General features: G+C 48.1%; 1 protein-coding gene across 2 annotated transcripts in view; it reads right to left on the reverse strand.

The window, feature by feature from the left end:
• Positions 1–20,000, reverse strand: part of LOC125045655 (major facilitator superfamily domain-containing protein 9-like) — a 68,702-nt gene that overhangs the window by 40,363 nt on the left and 8,339 nt on the right. The gene's annotated exons all lie outside the window — the stretch shown is intronic.

Genomic DNA, 20,000 nt, shown 5'->3' on the forward strand with positions numbered 1-20,000 from the left:
ATGTCGGGCGGACACCATGTGCGCTGACCTTATCTACCCTAATTGCTATAACTTCCGCTTCTGCTTCCACTCTGCGAACAGATGACCTTATGTTTCAGCGTTCCTTTCAGCCATGTATCTCATGTCTTGTTATCTTGCTACATTAAGGAATAATCAAGGAATAAGATATTATTACCACCACATGTAAAGATCTACTAAACAAGAAAGCTTTTGAGCCACAAATGCTACCCGAACTCAAGGCCAAACTCACACTGATCCTAAAACAGCTCGATAGGGAGCTAGTAAAAGAGGCGCCTGAAGATATCAAGGAAGAGCTCGAAAGACACTTCCCAGCCAACCAAATTGGTAACATCTTTGTCATGGAGAACCGATATTTGATGAAAATCAAATTTTCAGACCACCAGACAGCCGCCAACATTCAAGAAAAAGGACTGTTCCTTTTTAACATCTTTATTAGCCCAAGACAAATAAACATTGTGCAGTGCATGCATTGCTACCGCTATGGGCACTACAAAAACAATTGTCCATATAAACACAAAAATCTCAAACTTTGCTCAGAATGCGGGTCAAACACCCATAACTATAGAGACTGCAAGTCAGACACAAAGAGGTGCCTAAACTGCGGTAAAGGACACCGAACTCTGGCCAACTCCTGTCCCATAAGGAAGGAAGCTATGGAAAGGGCAAGAAAGGAGAAAGCCAAGAAAGAAGAAGAAAAAAAAAGGAAATCCCTATAAAAAAGTAGCTGAGCAAACAGCTTAACAAACCATAGCAGCCACCCAAAATGCTTGGCTAAAACCCCTGATAAACGAGATAAAGAAAGAGAAGGAGAAGGACAAAAAAGAACAACCTATAATATTACAGTTGCCTGACAAATTATCAGTAGGAATAATGACAGCATTAATCCACGCTCACCTACAAAACATCATGGAGCCAGGCCTAGGTTTCAGACACCATGCCAAAACAGTACTTACAAAAAACAATCTACCAGATCTCGATCTCGGGAACGGAGACTCCTGGGGGATCTTCAAGGTTCTCCCACCAAATACACTAAACAACACAACAGAACCCCACAATCACACACTCTACAATCTCACCACGCCAACCAGATCTCGGCCCACAGGACGAGCCAGAGACTGAACTCCTCACTGCACCACCACAAAGGAAACCAGCATCAACACCAGCACCAACACCAACTCCCACACCCACACAATCGCCTGCACGACCACGTACACAACACCTAAAACCACAGCAAACACAATCAGTCAAACCCAAAACAACACATGTACACAGACGATCTTACAGACTCTGAGTTCGATGACCAGTCCCTTCGCCATAGGGACGGTTACGACCTCAACCCCAAAACATACGGCATCCGCCTCTTTGCCACGGAGCCCTTATGCTACAAACACCTAAACAGACAACAACTGGCACACGAAATGCAACGCGGTACAATCAAATGGATATACACAAACACCACATACCAAAACCGCATTCACGAACAAAAACTCACACAACACCTACATGAAGGAAACATCTTCATCCAGCCAGACATAATCGAAAAACTCAAACAGCAAAACCTCGAACACCTACATAATGGCTGGTACGATACATCCAATTAACACCATGGCTGCGACACACAACACATTACACTCACGCCTCACGATCATTCAACATAATGTACACACATGGACATACAGACAAAGACAAGAACTCTGCAACCAGTACAGACAACACGACCCTGCTATCATACTCATAAACTCACACTCACTCAAACATCCACAAACAGTAAAAATATACAACTACAACACATACACATCCAACAAAACAAACGAGATCAATGATGGTATTGGCATTGCTGTCAAACAACACATCAAACACAAAATACTAGACACTTTCACCTCAGAACTCATGGCCATTGAAATAGACACCCCTCATGGACCCATTATCATCGCCACCACCTACATCCCCCCACGCAGACCTTACATAAACCAACCCGACCTCTTCCAGCTCCTGCGACACCGAAAACCAACATACATAATGGGAGACTTCAACGCACACCACAGACTTTTTGGATACCTAGACACAAATGCCGTCGGACGAGGCCTTGCCTCACTCATCTCCGACGGCAGACTCACACACCTCGGCCCAGACGCCCCCACATTCATACGTGCCAACAGCTCCACCACACCATAGTTCTCGCCAACACACAAGCAAACCTAAACTACCACATAACCACAGACGATGTCACATCTAGTGATCACCTCCCCGTGATACTCACACTCTCCACCAACCCAATCATGATACCTACACCACCCCGAGAGAACCTTAAATATGCAAACTGGGAAGGGTTTAAACAAGCACTTGAACACACACACACACTACAGAGAAACACATCGTCTAAAAACACTAAAAATACATTACAGACACCTTCGGGACCTTGCTGAAACACAGGGATGGAACACAGAATTACGCACACGACATAGAGATATTCAAATACAACTCACCAACGAAACAAAACACATGAGCAACCAACAATGGGAAACACTCACAAGAGAACTATGCAACAACAGAAAAGATCCTAAGGTCTTCTGGATGAAACACAGGAGACTCATAGGATCGAACAGACAGACGATCACATACATATACAACACCAACAGACAAAAGATAGAGACAGCAGAGGAGATGGAAGCAGTTCACAGGGAGTTCTGGCAACAGAACTTCCAAATCTCCCCTGCTAAAAACGCAACATTTGACCCAGACACAGAAGCCGAGGTCACACAATCACTACAACAACTGCAACACCTGACTCTCCCATCACAAACAATATCACTCAACACACTCACACCAGACAACCCCCTATCACACCCCATCACACCAGAAGACATGAGACATGCACACACACGATCACAAAACACAACACCAGGAGCCAACAACATCAATAAACTTATCATGCAACACCTTCCATCCATCATGCTCACCAGACTGCGACACATCTTCAACGCTGCCCTGGCAACAGGACACTTTCCCACCAAGTTCAAACACGCATCACTCATCCTCATCCCCAAACCAGGGAAGCCACCTCACGAGGTGACCAGCTTCCGGCCCATATCACTGTTGGAAGTTCCCGGGAAGATGCTTGAGAGGATTATCACACACAGACTTAAAACACATCTTGAATACAACAACATACACAACCCTAGGCAACACGGCTTTCGTCCGCACAGAGGGACTGGGAGCGCAATCGCCCTCGCTTATGAGGAGATCGCTCTCAGTCTCGCAAACAAGCACCAAACCAACGTTATACTTCGAGACGTCACCAAGGCCTTTGATAAGGTCTGGCATGACGGCCTCAAACACAAAATAACACATCCACCTCAGGAGTGGAGTTCCACAGGGCAGCGTCCTCTCACCCACACTCTACATCCTCTACACTGCCAACCTATCACCCTCAGCACCCTACAGCAATTACATCGCATACGCAGACGACATCACACAAATCATATCACACCCCTCCAAATCCAAAAACATCATGAAAGCAGCCACACAAACAGCCATAAACACGATCAACACATACGAAAACAAATGGAAAATACAAACAAACAAACAAATTCACAGTCATACCAGTGGCAAGACGCAACCCACCTCCACTCACAATAAACAACACAGACATACCCTACGCAACCACAGGAAACATGCTAGGCTTACACTTCAGTAGAAATGGTATTTACACACACGCACAAGCAAGCACAGCTCTCAAAAAACTCAAACGCTTCTCATACTGCACAACACCCACCAAACTCAAACTCTACAAAACCACTGTAAGACCCATACTCGAATACACACCCATTCCACTGATTGCAATCTCAAAATCACAAAAAACTCAAGATGCAATCCATACAGAACAAAACACTATACTGGATAAACAACACCACTATACAAGACAGAATACGATACAGAATTACCGCACAATCACTACAACCAAACATACAACATAGAGCCACTGAATATACGCATACACACACAAAGCAAACGAACCTGGGACCGCATACAACAAATAGATAATACAAACTACGACGACATCATAGACAAACACACAAACACTCAAACAAATCACCCGTGGTGGCTCAGGACACTCCCACTCATACACGGAGATCCCCCAGAACCTCTCATGTGAGCTAAATGTTTTGTTGGGGGGAAAGGCCTCTGATCTGCACGCATACGTGCACGCAGGTCGAAGGATGTTTCCCACCCCCACAGAAAGCTCTCATTTATATGTTTCTTGATATTTTTGTATGTTAACCACCTCGTTTCTTTTTTCTTTTTCTTATAAGCCTGCGCATAAACCACTTAGGCGAGGAAAAAGCCTCCTGACCGCTCACAGCTTGTGTTGTGTTTGTTTTTTGTTTATGCTGTGCTCGGTCCGGAGGATGATTTCCACGCAATAAAATCACTACAATGCCAAGATCATGCCATCACCTCAGCCGTGCTCCGCCGCTTATGCGCAACAGAAGACCTCATGCCTCACACCCACATCATCACCACATCACATCACTGCATCGTGTTATCACATCATACACCACCACATTCTCATACAACCTAACGAGTTATGCGCTGGACACACACCAAACTGTTTAATTATCAATGTTTTTAATGTCTTTTTAATGTTTTGTTTGTTGACAGTCAGCTGGGGGGGGGGGGGGGGGCTCTGTCCGGTGAGCACCGCCCATACGTGTGCTCACAGAGTAGAGGATGTCTCCCCACCTAGAGCAGATAGATCACACCCCACACCCACACATTTTATCCATATGTTCCTTTATACTCGCTTAAATAAACAAAAGAGTGACCCACTGAACCTCGCTCTCAGCTCCTAGGAGCTGGAAGGATGACAGACGAGGGTCTCACCTGCAACAGGCTATCATAGTGGGATCACACCTGCTATGATAACCCCTGGCAAGCGAGAAAAAAAAATTGTTTTCCGCTCTCGTTTCTTGTTCATGTTCATGTTTATATTCCTATGTTCATTTTACCACAATTCTCGTTTTTATGCTTTTAATGTTTCCCAATGTTTTCATGTTTCTGTTTGTTGACAATCTGCTGGGGGGGGGGGGGGTCTCTGCCCGGTGAGCACCGCCCATCACGTGTGCTCACAGAGAAGAGGAGGTCTCCCCACCTAAAGCAGATAGATCACATTCCACACATTTTATCCATGTTTCTTTTATTCTCACTTAAATAAACAAAAAGAGTGACCCACTGAACCTCGCTCTCAGCCCCTAGGAGCTGGAAGGGAGGCAGACGAGGGTCTCACCTGCAACAGGCTATTATAGCGGGGTCATACCTGCGATGATAACCCCTGGCAGGCAAAAAAAAAAAAAAAAAAAAAAAAAAAATCGTTCCGTCGTTCTCATGTCTCTAGTTTCTCACTCTCGTGTTCGTTTCATGTTCTTGTTCATATGTTTGCAACCACAATTTTCGTTCAATAAACAAAATGGTGACCCACTAAACCTCGCTCTCAGCTCCTAGGAGCTGGGAGGGAGGCAGACGAGGGTCTCACCTGCAACAGGCTATCATAGTGGGATCACACCTGCTATAATAACCCCTGGCAGGCGAAAAAAACAACATCATCATCTTCGAGCTCGTGCTCGGACGGGGGCAGACCTTTACCTCCCGCAGGGGAGGGTGTGTCTGGGGGGCCTTAGCGTGCCTGGCCGTACGGTGCACAGAGAGTTGCCAATCTTTTTTACTAGGGACTGGTATGGCAGACCATCTGATGACTGCCACTCTAGATATTTCGTTTAGGAATGATAGGCAGGTAGGAGCCCCTCCCTTCGTCAGGCCCTCAGCCTGGTTCTGTCGAAATAGCTGCTGCTAGACAGAACCGAACTCACGTCCCGCCACTGTAACAGCCTAGAAAGGTAGCTTCTCCCCCCTCACTGTGGTGAATCAGACTTTGGGTGGCTGTTTCTGAGGGTTGAAGAAACTTCCTTGAAAGGCGCTGGACTCCTCTTCCATCACTGAGGTGAAACAACCTTTGGGTGGCTGTTTCAAAGGGAAAAGGAATTCACAACGACACAGGTCTTTTCCTCCCTCACTGAGGTGAAACATCCTTTGGATGGTTGCTTCAGAGGGATGAAAGGAACCAGCTGCCCAAAGGACAAGACCCCCCACTGAGGTGAAACAGCCTTTGGGTGGCTGTTTTAGAGAGAAGGGGGAACTACTTTGAAAAGACACAAGTCCTTTCCTTCCTCACTGAGGTGAAACAACCTTTGGGTGGTTGCTTCAGAGGGATGGAAGGAACTGGCAAAAGTGCAAAACCTCCCTTCCCTCACTGAGGTGAGGCAGCCTTTGGGTGGCTGTCTCAGAGGGAAGGAGGGATCCCTTTGAAAAGACACAGGTCCTTTCCTTCCTCCCTGAGGTGAAACAACTTTTAGGTGGTTGCTTCAGGGGAACGAAAGGAAGTGCCTGACAAGAACGCAAAACCTCCCTTCCCTCACTGAGGTGAAACAGCCTTTGGGTGGCTGTTTCAGAGGGAAGGGGGAACTACTTTGAAAAGACACAGGTCCTTTCCTTCCTCACTGAGGTGAAACAACCTTTAAGTTGTTGCTTCAGAGGGATGAAAGGAACTGCCTGGTAAAAGTGCAAGACTCCTCTTCCCTCACTGCGGTGAAGCAACCTTTGTGTGGCTGCTTCAGAGGGCTGAGCAAAAGGGCTCCAAACAATGATGTCTCGTAGGTGGAAGGGCATCCCCTCTGGTCTCTCCCCAGGGGTTTACACCTACCCACGCGTTTGCCGTGCGTGGCAGCCTTGTGCGCTGTGGAGATGGCAGTCCTGGAGGTTGAGCGATGCCGTGAACGAGTACGCCCTGCGGGTAGCAACACGCCTCTTTGGTCCTTTATTCCAGCAAGACAGGCGGCCTGATCCCGGCCCGGTCACGGTCAATCGGCTGGTCTCCCCCGGGAGGCTAGGGTCAAGCAGTCATGCCGCCATTGGCATTCAAAATGGTCTGACACTCAGCTTTCCCCTTGTTGGACTCCGTGGTGGGTGGGGACGTGAGAGGATGAAGCACTTACCTCTATATGGAAAAAATTAACAAACACCCCCCCTGCAGACTGATAAAAAGTTGATGAACCGCGCAAGGCCCAGACCACGGCAGTCACCATGAAGCCATATGTGCCTTCTGGTGGCAAAAGAAAGCCCCATGCACAGGATGACACTGTCACGCCTGCTGCTAAGGTGGACAAGACCGAAGCCAATGGGTCTGTCCACCGAATAGTCAAACATCTTGACTCGCGAGCTGGCCTCTCCAGGCCAACAGCTAAGCCAGGGAGGCCCCTGAGTTCTCAGACGGCCTCCCCGATTGAGAGGGTAGAGCAGGCTGAACCAGCCGTAACAGCTGCTGCCCCCACAAACAAGCCCGAAAGCCGAAAGGGCCAGCTCAACCCGAAGGCTTCGACAATGCCTACCAATTAGTCAGGGCATTGGAGTTGCAACAGAAAATCCGGTTGTCGATCCGGGTCGCCCGAGATCAGGGCATGATCATAATGCCCAAAGATCAAGCTACTCTGAATTTCCTCCGGGAAACGAAGGAGCTAGCCGATGGGAGGAAAGTGAGTCTTTCCCCACTAAGTCCCGAGGAAAGGAGAACCGAGATGGTGCTACTTGGCTTCTCAGTCTCGTACGATGTGGAGCTGATCGCTTCACACCCACAGGTCGTGCAGGCTTCCCGAATGTCGAAGGGGAAGACTCCAACCAGGCAAGTCTTGGTGACCATGAAAGGTGCCCCAACCACTGCCCTTGATCTGGGTAACTGGGGCACCTACAACCTTCGAACGTATGTGCCAGAACCACTTCGGTGTTTCAAGTGCCAGAAATACTGTCACCACCAGGCTAACTGTACAGCCAAGCCTAAATGTGGTGTCTGTAGCAAGGCACACAACACAGAGGTATGCCTCAAGGCATACAAAGAGGAAAAGAGGGACACAACAGCTAAATGTCCCAACTGTGCCAAGAAGCATCTTGCCTGGAGCCTGACTTGCTCTGTCAGGAAAGAGGCGGCCCTCAGGCGACAAGAGGTTGCTCAAAAGCGACCAGACTTTGTTCCTGCCCCACCGGGCACCCATGTCTGGGGAAGGAACAAAAGCGAAAAGGCCTTCCGACCTCCTAAGAGGAAGGAAGCCGCCCCCCAGCCGACACCGGATGTCTCCAACAAAAAGGAGTTTCCGACAATGCCAAAGAAAAAGAACCTAAAGAAAAAAGTTTCTAAGAGCACCACAAAACCTCCCCAACAGATGATCATCTCCTCTTTGACGAGGACGATATGACTCTCCTGTTGACTGCTGTTGTCTCAGCAGTAGCAACAGCCCTGGGCAGGTCGAGTGAGGAGGCTGAGAAGGCAGTTTCGGTCGCCATGACGGCAATGACGCAGACTGTCGCAGCCTTGAAGGGAAGAAAGCTGGATAGAGCAAAACCAGCCCCACCCTTACCCCAGGACGAGAATCCCCTCCCCACTCCAAACCAGGCCATGCCTTCACAGGCAGAGCCAAAACAGGCTGAATCTGTGCAGCCAGAGCCAGACCACGCTAACCTTGCCCAGGCAAGGCATGCCAAGAAATAGCCTGAGAGAAAAGCCGAACCAACCAAAGTCAGAGCTACCAAAGGCTCTCCACCCCCCAGTGGACCCAAGGATAGCCTGACAACAGACGAGGAGCCCTCAACCAGTGAGGACCTCGCTATGGAGTTGTCAGACTCTGACGATGTCTCTGATGTAACTATCACTGATTAACATCATGACACACCATCTAAGCATCCTACAGTGGAACATCAATAGCTTCTCTGCAAAGAACGATTTTCTCCAAGCAGTAGTGCGATCAAGGAACATTGACATTGTCATGCTCCAGGAGACATTAACAGTGGACACTGTTCGCTTCTCAGGGTATCATGTCTTCACACTGCCACGAACACCTGGCAAGAGAGGCTTGATCACCCTTGTGAGAGCAACAATCCCCTGCTCCGCAATAGCCATTACATCGCACTGTGGAGACGATGTTGAATCCCTTGCCGTCGAGGTTCACCTGGCCGGGGGGCCCCTCAAACTGTACAACGTGTACAGCCGGCCAGGCTGTAGAAGCTTAGACATCAGCCAGGTCTGTGCTTCTGCTGCACACGACCGAGTGATCATAGGGGGAGACTTCAATGCACACCACCCCATCCTTGCTCCCTGCCGGGCACCGGATGCGGCCGGCTATCACATAGCCGACGTGCTAGAGACATTCCCTGAGATCGCTGTCCTCAACACCCAAGAGCCAACGCATGTCAGAGGAGGGGTCCTAGACCTCACACTGGCCACTGCGACTCTGGTGGGGAGGATTGGCTGGCGTGTCGATGAGACCGTCACAAGTGACCATTACGGCATTATAACTACCCTCAACTGGCAGGCGTTTCAAAACGCCTTGGTCCTCTGTCTGAGATGCAATGATCCCCCACAAAGCGAAAATGTGGAAGTACTCGAAGCTAGCCTGCTAAACGCCATTAATGAAGCAGCCTCACAGACCATATCAAAACTCGGCCTGGGTCCAGGAGTCATAAAGACGCCTGGTACTTCAACGACGAGATCAGGGAGGTCAACCACAGGGTGAACATGTGCCGAAAACTATTCCGAAGGCAAAGAACCCCTGACAACTGGTGTGAGTCCTTCGACCACCAAACCACCCTTTCAGAGCTGTGGCAACGGGTCAAGCGTGCTACCAGCCGCTCAACCCCGAGGTGCACCCATCACGACCCCCAAGCAGAGGCTAACAGACTGGCGCACGAGTTCTCTGCGAGAACGAGCTGCAACAGTCTGCCAGCCGAGCTGAGGGCAAGACAAGAGCGTCTACAGCCAGACAGACACGCTCAGATCAGAGAAAGGGCAACTCAGGTGTTATCTTTTCTCTGAGGGAACTAAGGAAAGCCTATGAAACCAGTTCCAACACAGCCCCGGGCTCTGATGGGATCTCGTACCCCATTATCTCCCATCTAGGACTAGCAGGTGAGCGTGCACTCTTGCAAATCATCAACAAATCTTGGGAAACTTTCACTCTACCCCAGAATTGGAAGAGGGCTACCATAGTTCCCATCCCAAAACCAAAGGAGCCGGGGAAGTAACGCCCCATCTCTCTGCTCAGCTGCCTGGCCAAGACGGCTGAGAGGATGGTACTAAACCGGCTTCAATGGAAAACGGGACCCCTGCACGAACACCTCCACAGGTTCACAAGGGGCCTGGGCACAGCACACAGCATAGCCACGCTCTTAAGCACAATCAGCAAGGGCCCAGCTGTGGTGGTATTCCTTGACCTGGAGAAGGCTTTTGAACTCGCAAGTCCGCTTGCTATTCAGGAAAGCCTGATCCAGAAGGGAATCAGAGGAAAGCTCTTGGCTTGGATAGGTGACTACTTCAGGAACAGGACTGCCAATGTCAAATTCCAGGGTCACCTATCGCAGCACATGCCACTCGAAAATGGAACGCCACAGGGTGGGGTTCTCAGTCCAGCCCTATTCAACACTTTAATGTCCTGCATCCTCAACATAAACCTCCCAGTGGGGTGCAAGATCATCTCGTATGCAGACGATCTCGCTATCACCTCCACTGGACCACGCAGCCAGAATAAAGCCCAGCGTTGTCTGGACCTCGTGTCAGAGGAGTGTTGTAGGACAGGACTAAAGATCTCTGCAGCCAAATCCAAAGCCATGGCTCTGAGACAGAGAGTTCGAGGCACAAGACTGAAAATCCAGGGAGTGGAATTAGAATGGGTCCAGGACTACCTATACCTTGGTGTAAGGATAGACCGGACCCTCTCCTTCCAGAAGGAGGTCCAGTACCTGGTTGACCGAACCAAAGCTAGACTGTCTGTCATGAGAGCAATGACTGGGAGACGCATAGGGGCCAGACACAAAGTACTAAGATCATTCTATGTACATGCTGTCCGGCCCATTGTGGACTATGCCTCAGTCGCTCTAATTGCCGCAAATAAAAAGCACACAGACAAATTAGAGACACTCCAAAATGAAGCTGCCAGGATCATTCTGGGTGCCCCGAGGTGGACGAAGGTCCTCAACCTCCTGATGGAGGCAAACCTTCTCCCCCTGGACTCACGAATCGATCTAATGGCAATACAGTTCCTGTCAAAGGTCATCCAGGCTCCCAGGAACACAAGCCTATAACAAAAATTAGTCAGACGCCTCGAACAAGATAACGAGCTCTTTGCAAACAACTCGTGGCTGTCTCACACAGCCAGGTTGTTGATACGCCATCAGCTCAAAGAACAGCTTCTTGCTAAGGGCATGGACTCCCCCCACCCCGACTTTGCCAAAGCCCCGCCGTGGGCACTGAGCCTGAAAGAGTTCAACATAATGAGCCTGTCAATGAAAAAGAGCCTATACCCCATGCCTAGCCTAAAGGCAGAAGCCCACAGGGTCATTGCAGCCATCAATCCATACTACACGGATGGATCGGTCGATTCCTTGAGCCACACTGCAGGCGCCGGCTTTGCAGCAAGGGACGCCACGCGATCCATGAGGGTAACAGACAACGCCTCCTCGCTACAGGCAGAGTCAGTTGCAATCATGGGAGCCCTAGGCCACGCGTCCCTAAGGGAAGGACACGTGGTCATACACACAGACTCAAGGGCAGCCATTGACTGTCTTCAGCACAGCTCACCCACAGACAACATCTACCTACTGACCACGATTCTCACAATGGCACAGAGAATTCTTGCTCAGGGTAGAAGAATTATCATCAACTGGGTCCCAAGCCACATCGGCATCAGAGGGAACGAGCTTGCTGACAGACTAGCCGTCGCTGGCAGGGGTATGCTCCCAAATCCCATGATGATAAAACCGAGCTGAAAATTACTTATAGAGAAGTGTGCCTTGGTCGGTCGTACCTTCCTACGTCAGCTCCACAGAGAGGAAACGAGAACCTCCCCCTCGGCCAGCTGGTACTCAGACGCCACAGGCTATGAACCACAGGCACTCTCTGAAGTAAGCAACAGAGGTACCGAAGCCATTCTTCACAGAATGCGCCTAGGTTACCACTGTGCATGGCAGATTATCCCAACAATCGAACGCGATGAAAGGTGCTGCAAGCACTGCGGCGAGCCGAACGCCACACTAGTCCACTACTTAGAAAATTGTGACCATACACAATTCCTGAGACAGGGACCGCTCACAACAGCCGCCGTGCTGGTAAAGAGGCTATGCGAAATGCTTACACCATGGCAGCAGGAGCGTCCGCTGCCAATCCCACCGCCACGGTAACTCAATGAGACAGCCGTAAAAAGCTGCCACAGGCCGGGCCATATTAAGAAGGCCTGGGCGAAGCTAGAACTTTGCAAATCATAAAGAAGAAAAAGCCTCCGGTAGCCTCCGGGCTAGTACAGTGGTAACGTGCCGGTTCGCGCCCCGCCCTGGCGCGAGAAGTAGCAATTGTCGCCTGGAGGTTACTGCTGTGGCTGGGCACCACAGCGGGTAAGGACTGAGCCGAGTCAGCACCAGCTGACACACGCTAACGAGTCGACATTAGTCAACACAGGCCGGGCTCCCCTCATTGTCATAGCCCGGGCGAAGCTCAGCTTCGCATATCGGACTTATCCTTAAAAGCCTCCGAGCTAATCCAGTGGTGACGTGCCGGCCTCTCATCCGAGGGTCGGCGGTTCGCGCCCCGCCCAGGTGCGAGAAGTTGCAATTGTTGCCTGGAGGTTACTGCTGTGGCTGGGCACCACGGCGGGTGAGAACTATGCCGAGTCAGCACCTGCTGACACACGTTAGCGAGTCGACATAAGTCGACACAGGCCGGGCTCCCCTCATTGGCATAGCCCGGGCGAAGTTCAGCTTCGCATATCGGACTTATCCTTAAATATTAAAAACGAACAAAACAAGAGAGGGAGGGAGGGTAAAAGGTAGGAAGGAAGTATGAGAAGGTTCACATAGGATAAGATGTTGCTGCCAAGCTCAAAAAACTGGCTCCTGTTCTTCGTCCCAGTCCAGCGCAAAGGAATCACAGCCAAGGCCGCTCCTTCTTTCCCGGAGAAAGATATTATTCCTGTCTATCCAGTCGGGCAGCCAAAGACGAAGTTTGTCGAGTTGTTTACAAACCCTCGCGCGCCACACAAGGTTCAGAGGGAGCACAGAAACTCTCTCGTGGCGTTGTGATGACGTCACAAACTCGTCCCAGCCTATACTGTAGACCCATCGGAGAGCTTTATTCTGGATGACCTGTAGCTTTCTTCTGTTTGTGTATGCTACTAGTGTAAGTGTAAGTGGGGAGTATGTGAGAAGAGGGTGTATGATGGCTTTGAACAGGTGCAGCTTTGTGCGCGGGGCCGCACATCTAAATCGATGAAGCGACTGTAAGCTCTTTTAGCCAATGCGGCTCTTTTCCAAATATGATAATGAAATCTTAGCATGTAATCGAACGTTACACCGAGCACGGTGCAAGAGCGTGTTATTTGAAGAAGCGCTTGTAGTCTGTCGAAAGAGTTTAGGTGTATTGGTTCGTAAGGAGGATCCTCCTTACGATCCAATACACCTAAACTCTTTCGACAGACTACAAGCGCTCTTCAAATAACACGCTCTTGCACCGAGCTCGGTGTAACGTTCGATTACATGCTAAGATTTCATTAAAGAGAACTTTTGCTTTTGTCGCATTAGTTTTGATAAGCCATTTGTGCTCCCACCTCGAGACGGTGTCAAGCTCGTCGTTAATTCGTCGGACAACACCAGCGAGCGAATTATGTCTGGCTAAGTGAGTACAGTCGTCGGCGTAAAGGAGCGTCAATGAATCGGGAAACGTGGGGTCAGGGAGGTCGTTTGTGTATAATATGTATAGTGTTGGGCTGATTATGCTGACTTGAGGTATACCTGCATTTGGATGGTGTTCGAAATTTTACCTTTAAATTTAAGTTTTAATTTACGGTCATCCAAGAAGCTGCATAGCAGCTTCTTGGTGCACGAAGGGAAATTGAATTTAGTGCACAGTTTGTACAAGCCAGCATGCCAGACCGTGTCGAAGGCTCGCTCCACGTCCTTGGTTACGAGAACCGTCTTTAGTCTTCTGTCTTTGTTGTTAAGACAGTAATTAGTCAGTATAGTCAGTGCGTCATTAGTCGATCGGTGAGAGCGGAAGCCGAATTGTTTTGAAGAGAGTAAGTCATGATCGTCGAGATACCGCCTTAGTCGGGAGTTAATTATTTTTCAAAAATTTTGCCTAATGTCTCTAGTAAACTAATTGGCCAAGGAAGTGTTATAAAGGTACGTCATAGCTCGTAAAATGTTATTAGGAAGGTGTATGAGTACGTCACGTCCGATCTGAGAGGAGCCCGGAGCCTTTCGAGGAAACCTCATTATTATTTGTTTTACCTCCTCCAGCAAGATGGGTGCACGGAGTTCGCAAGGTGGATAATCTGCTCTGGTTCTGTTTCTATCCTGTGGTCTTGGCTCCAGGTGTTGATGGATTGAAAATGTTAATTAAAGAGAGGGTGGGGTTCATGTGGATAGAAAACAGTTTGCCTGTGATCATGAACATTTTTGATAACCTCCACGGGATCTGAAATTTGGTTGTTATCCTTGAGGAGGTGAGTGAAGGGGGGGAAATTGCTACCTTTTAATTGCTTAATTGAATGCCAAAATTCCCGTGGAGTGCGAACTCTCATAGATTCTGTTTGTTTAATTAAATTTTGCCAATGAATTTTGAGGTCATTATCAAAACTATTTATGACATGGTTTCTGAGGATAGTGAGGTCCCACCGAACTCGATGCAAGTGGTTTAAATTTTGAAGAAAACGGTTCCTGTAGCAGGTCAGGAGACGCTTGGTTCTCTCGCTTGGATGGAATGAAGTTCTGACTTTATAGCGCTCTCGCGGAATAGCGCGGCGCATTGCTGCTGATATCCATGCGAAGAGATGATGCCAATGCCTATCTATTTCGATAATATTTTCTCTTTCAAGGTTAAAGTTAAAATTTTGACTGACAAGGTAAGATTTAAAGTCGTCCCAGTCTGCTTTTTTATACCTGAAGGATGTTGTTTCTTTGTTTTGTATAGGTGTGGTAGAAAGTTTTATGATGATGGGTATGTGGTCAGAACCGAAGTTCGGGCCGGGTTGTATGTGTGTGTGGTAGAAGAGAGCCGTTCTGTTCCCGAAAACGAGATCAGGGCGGCCCTTCCCTCTCAATGTGAATGAAGTGTAGAAGTCGGGTCCGATGTAGTGCAGTCTTTTTGTTTCGAAAATAGACAAGAGCTGTCTGCCGTGTGCGTTGTTGTATGTGTGGTTAAGTGATGTGTGTGCTGCGTTAACATCCCCGGCAAAGAAGACTGGGTGATTATTATAATCAAATATTTTATTGAAATCGTGAATCGGCAAGTTTGTTTGAGGTCTGATATAGGCAGTAACAATCATTATGGGGCCCTGCTGGGTAAATAGCTTGATATCCATGAAGTCTGGATGAATGAATGGAGGCGATATGAATTCGAAATGAAAGGTGGATTTTACGAGAATGCAGGACCCTACACACCAGCCGTTTCGTGATTGTCTTGACGTGTAGCCGAAGTGTTTGGTAGCATAGTAGTTAGTGGTAGAGGAAGAGTTTAAAAGAACAACGTCAGGACTTTCCCGATCTAGGAAGTCGTAAAAAATGTGTCTTACGTTATAATACGATCTTACATTCGCTTGAACGATTGTCAGCATGCCACTCAGAGTAGGTCGAGATGACGGTGACCTACTTTTCGTGGCGTTTGCTGCTTACAGAAACGCGGTCGAGGACGAGCCCCAGACTGGGTCTCTTCGGGGTCCGGGAGCGACTCCTGAGAGAGGGAGCCATGGCATTCTCGGGAATCGGCGGACCAATTCCTGACGCTACCATGTCCCCCGAGGTTCCCCCTGACGGGGAGGACGGGAACTGCGTCTCCAGGGGAAACGGGCTGCGCGGCAGCCCCCTCTTCGACCTCAGGACCTGGTGTCCCCGATTACCGTGTCGTCATGACGACGACGAGGAGCGGAGGGCTCCGGGTTTTCCGTGAGCAGAGGGTCTTTCTTGTCTTTTTTCTGGTGAGTGTTTAGTGGTGAAGGAAGTTTGCGTTTGTTATCATTTGTGTTATTTGTAGTTTTCTCTTGTGCAGTTTCTCTGGGTTTGCGTTGTGGTTGTGGGCAATAAGCAGTCTTTGGAAGTACATGTGTGTGTGAGGTAGAGGGCTGTGGTGATGTGGTGGGCGCCACTCTAGCCTCGGTGTTTGTGTTTGTTTGTGTGTGATACTCTGGTATGTACAGATTTTCGTCTTCGAAGATCTCAACAGTAATCACAATACTGGGGAAACCGTTTTTGTTGTAATATAGGGAGTATGTTTGTGAATTTCTTAGCGTTGTATTTAGCAGCTATTAAAGCTACGTGTAGTATAGTTTGTATTTTGGGGTTGTTGTTTGGTATGAGGGTGTTGTTTGGGGGGAATTGAGGTGGAAGAGGCATTGTGTTTCCTGAGGGAATCGTGTAAGGGCGTTTTGTGGTGGGTGTGGATGTTTGTAAGGGTCGGAGTGTTGAGGCGTAGGTTGGGTTGTTGTTTTGTTTTTGTGCTTGTCTTTTGGTTTTGATGATGTCTTTGCGTTTAGGGCAAGACTCACTGACGGCGACATGCTGCCCCTCGCAATTGCAACATTTGGTGGTTTCGTTGCATGTGGCATAGAAATGACACCACATCTGCTGCATCACTGTTCGTGTGTGCATGTGTGTTTTGTGTGGTTGAATCTGTAGCACTGGTCAACCTGAATAAAGCTCTCTGGTTCCACATTATAGGTGGGGACGGATGTGTTAAACATCATAATACAACGAGTTAGTAGCTTTTGTGCCTCTTCAGGCGCAGAGCAGCGGATCTTAACAATGCGTGACTCAGGGGGTTTGTATACATCAACGACAGTGACATCATTTTTAGCCGAGACTTCCGCCTGGATAGACTCGCACGATCATGGCAGGATTGTCTTGTCGATCTTTTTAGCCACGACCGTGCATTTAGCCTTAGTCTCAGGGGAAGGTAGGGGTTTAAAACCTTGTTCTGAGAGTTACCTTTGGCCAGACGAGAAGAGAAAGGGGGTCAGCTGTTCAGGCTTAGCAACAACAACTTTGTAGCCATTGTGCACCTTGAAGCAGTGGGTTACAGCAACTTCTGTGAGGGAGAATATTTTCTGGAGAGCCACCTCACAGGAGATAGGCTCCCCAGAATATTATAATTTGATTACGTGACCCATGGCATAGCGCGTGGGTGATGATGATGGGTGAGGGAGGGAAGTCTAGCAGGGCTAATAGACAGGGCGATGAAAGGGCGGATTGTGGTATCCAAAAGGAAGACACACTGGGCAATAAGCAGTCTTTGTATGTTTGGGCCGGTCGGGGTTAAGACCCTGCCGAACGGGAATTAACCCTTATAAGTTCGGCCGGCACCTCGCAGCAAAACTGCAGATTGCCACAGTGCTTCGTATTTTCAATTATAAGCACTCTGGCCTATAATTAAAAATACTAGCCTCAAAGCAAGTAGTGTGCAATAACACCCAAAGTTATCACACACAGCCAAGGTCGTCTTTGCGTGGGGTGTCAAATAATCTCTCTACTATGAGAACCACACAAAAACCTTGGGACCTAGAGGTCCTGAGAGCCCAGTCTGAGCTAAATGTTTTGTTGGGGGGAAAAGCCTCTAATCTGCACGCATACGTGCACGCAGGTCGAAGGATGTTTCCCACCCCCACAGAAAGCTTTCATTTATATATGTTTCTTGATATTTTTGTATGTTAACCGCCTCGTTTTTTTTTTCTTTTTCTTATAAGCCTGCGCATAAACCACTTAGGCGAGGAAAAAGCCTCCTAACCGTTCACAGCTTTTGTTGTGTTTGTTTGTTTGTTTTTTGTTTATGCTGTGCTCGGTCCGGAGGATGATTTCCACGCAATAAAATCACTACAATGCCACGATCATGCCATCACCTCAGCCGTGCTCCGCCGCTTATGCGCAACAGAAGACCTCATGCCTAACACCCACATCATCACCACATCACATCACTGCATCATGTTATCACATCATACACCACCACATTCTCATACAACTTAACGAGTTATGCGCTGGACACACACCAAACTGTGTAATTTTCAATGTTTTAATGTCTTCTTTAATGTTTTGTTTGTTGACAGTCAGCTGGGGGGGGGGGGGGGGCTCTGTCCGGTGAGCACCGCCCATACGTGTGCTCACAGAGTAGAGGATGTCTCCCCACCTAGAGCAGATAGATCACACCCCACACCCACACATTTTATCCTTATGTTCCTTTATCCTCGCTTAAATAAACAAAAGATAGACCCACTGAACCTCGCTCTCAGCTCCTAGGAGCTGGAAGGGAGGCAGACGAGAGTCTCACCTGCAACAGGCTATCATAGCGGGATCATACCTGCTATGATAATCCCTGGCAGGCGAAAAAAAAAGAAAAAAAATCTGGTTCCATCGTTCTCATGTCTCAAGTTCCTCACTCTCGTGTTCGTTTCATGTTCTTGTTCATATGTTTGCAACCACAATTTTCGTTCAGTAAACAAATGAGTGACCCACTGAACCTCGCTCTCAGCTCCTAGGAGCTGGTAGGGAGGCAGGCGAGGGTCTCACCTGCAACAGGGTATCATAGTGGGATCACACCTGCTATGATAATCCCTGGCAGGCGAACAAATTTGTTTTTTTTTTTAAATGTTTATGTTTATATTCATATGTTCATTTTACCACAATTCTCAATGTTTTCAAGTTTTTGTTTGTTGACAATCTGCTTGGGGGGGGGGGGGGGGGCTCTGCCCGGTGAGCACCGCCCATCATGTGTGCTCACAGAGTAAAGGATGTCTGCCCACCTAAAACAGATAGATCACACTCCACACATTTTATCCATATGTTTCTTTTATTCTCACTTAAATAAAAAAAAAAAAATGACCCACTGAACCTCGCTCTCAGCTCCTAGGAGCTGGAAGGGAGGCAGGCGAGAGTCTCACCTGCAACAGGTTATCATAGCGGGATCCCACCTATGATAACCCCTGGCAGGAAAAAAAAAAAATAAATAAATAAATAAAAAATAAAAAAAGGGGAAAAAATCGTGTTATATCTTTACGTTACTTGTTCTTGTTCCACCATCATCTTACCTATATATATATATATATATATATATATATATATATATATATATATTTATTTTTTTTTTTTTTTTTTTTCTCTCACGCTCCTTTGCTCGTGCCTTACCATCAGCTCTCTTCATTTCCTTATTACTGTTATGTTCCTTTCGCCATCACCCTTCCTCATTATTTCTCATGTGTTCTTGTTCCACCATCAACTACCCTATTCTATCTGTTCTTGTTCCACCATCTTTCCTCGTTTTATCTTCATATTCCTGTCCCTCTTCACATCATCCCTCCTCACTTACTTCCCATTCCTTGTTACCGTGTTCAACCTTCCTCATTTACTTCATGTTCCCGTGTTAATTGTTATATTCCCTTATTAACATACATTATCCCTATATTCCTTTGTTTTGTGCTCCCAGTTCAAATTTTAACAGACTTTTTAATAAATAAAGGTGTCTCCTCCAATCCATCCTGGTCCATTAAAAGGAAAATAAAGCCACACTCCCGACCAGCTGCAAAAAAAAAAAAAAAAACACCACGCAAGGGGTATCGCCCCCCTAATTTTATCTATCTCTTCCTTCAATTTCAGGTAGCTAGCTACCCTTAGCTTTCCTTCCCATCCTTAAACTAATGATTCCTCCCCCTCCTCCCCCTTTAGTTCATCAGACGCCGAATAAGATATCATCCAGTATGGAGAACTCAACGGAGCTTCCATACCACCTTACCCCGAGGTCGATCGATGTTTTATCGTACGAAGGATTGAGTGACGATTACCTCCTCCACCTTCTCTGGTCAACGTCCCCGAGGCCTGTCGCATTATACCGTCATATCGGACGACTGTGAAACTGA

This window comes from Penaeus chinensis, chromosome 37 (assembly GCF_019202785.1).
Source record: "Penaeus chinensis breed Huanghai No. 1 chromosome 37, ASM1920278v2, whole genome shotgun sequence".
Taxonomy (NCBI): Eukaryota; Metazoa; Arthropoda; class Malacostraca; order Decapoda; family Penaeidae; genus Penaeus; species Penaeus chinensis.